Here is a 1497-nt window from a genome sequence, read left to right on the forward strand (position 1 = left end):
AGATTCGCTTGCTCGTATTGTTTACATTTATTATTATTTTAATTAAAATGGAGGCTATTATGTACTCAGTTCAGATTAATTTCACTTCCTGCTCCGGCGTTAGTGAGATTACCGTAATAACCCAATGTTGGCTGGAAAGCGCAGCGTCTCCCCTTTCACAAACCGTTGGAATTTTTCAGAGAGCGCAAAGGGTTGTGGAATTACGGTACTGCTAATTTGGCCGAGTAGTCGACACGCTCAGCCTAGAAGGGTTAAATTAACAAATAAATGAAATAAAACAAAAACGTCTTATTTTAATTTTTGTGATTTCCCTTCTATTTGACCAATACAAGAATTTCAGCTTGAGCTTGTAAGGGAGCCTTAGTTATCCCAGCTGACGGCTACAAAAGTGTGGTTTCTGTTGCAACACCTTAGTCGGGTGGAAATATTTATTCAAGAGTTTAGATCAGGGATTTCCAAAGTGTGGCCCAGGGGCCATTAGTGGGCCACTGGATGATTTTAATTGGCCCACAATTCAATTATGAAGCAAATTCAAGAGGTTTAATTCTAGATTTTTGCAGACAAATAAAATATTTTATTAGGTACAAGACAAAACCGTGTTTGTTTTGTTAATGTTCCTGTTTTCATTTATTACACTACATGCTAAAACCAATCATTGTAAAAAGTGAAAAATAAAACAAAAAAGGAGAAGAAAAACGAGGACAATAAACAAAGACGCAGTATTAGGGCCACGCTAAAACAATAGATTCAAAATAAAATTATGAAAATGACGTTATAATATTACAAGGATAAAGTCACAAAAAAATAAAGTCAAAATATTATGAAAATAAAGTAAAAATAATACGAGAATAAAGTCACAAGTGAATAAAATTATGATTATATTCTTGAAATACATCTTTATTCTGGTATTATATTTGTAGTATTGACTTTATCCTCATATCATTTTGACTATTTTTATTGTATTTTGACTTTATTCTCGTAATATAACTTTATTCCCAGACTAGTATTTTTAGCGACTTTTCGACTTTGTTAAAATCTCATGATTTTATTCTTGTAATTTCATGTTTTTATTTTTTTCTTAATACAGCCCCAATACTCAATCATAATAAACTCCCCCAAAACGTTTTGTAAAATATTTTTCTGTCATTTCATTGAACAACTGACTGAGACTGATTATATTTTTTGATCAACAATAATTCAAGATTCCTTTTCTACAAAATTTAGACCACTTTATTAAGATATTTTGAATTACTGAGGAGATAAAAACGGCAAATGATTTAAGAAATATATCTTTTTCCTTTTTATAAAAAGAAAAATCTCAACTTGTTCAGCTAAATGTTCGGATCAGGGGAAAAAAATTGAATAAATGTGATAAATTCAAACTTATTCACTCAAATCTTGTTTTTTAAATAATTGCAGCAGTCTGTAGTGAATTAATCCATAAATGGAGAATATTTATGATGTAATTCTTTGCACCAAGTGAGATGAGAAAACCTC

This window comes from Poeciliopsis prolifica, unplaced genomic scaffold (assembly GCF_027474105.1).
Source record: "Poeciliopsis prolifica strain line A6 unplaced genomic scaffold, Auburn_PproV2 SCAFFOLD023, whole genome shotgun sequence".
Classification (NCBI taxonomy): Eukaryota; Metazoa; Chordata; class Actinopteri; order Cyprinodontiformes; family Poeciliidae; genus Poeciliopsis; species Poeciliopsis prolifica.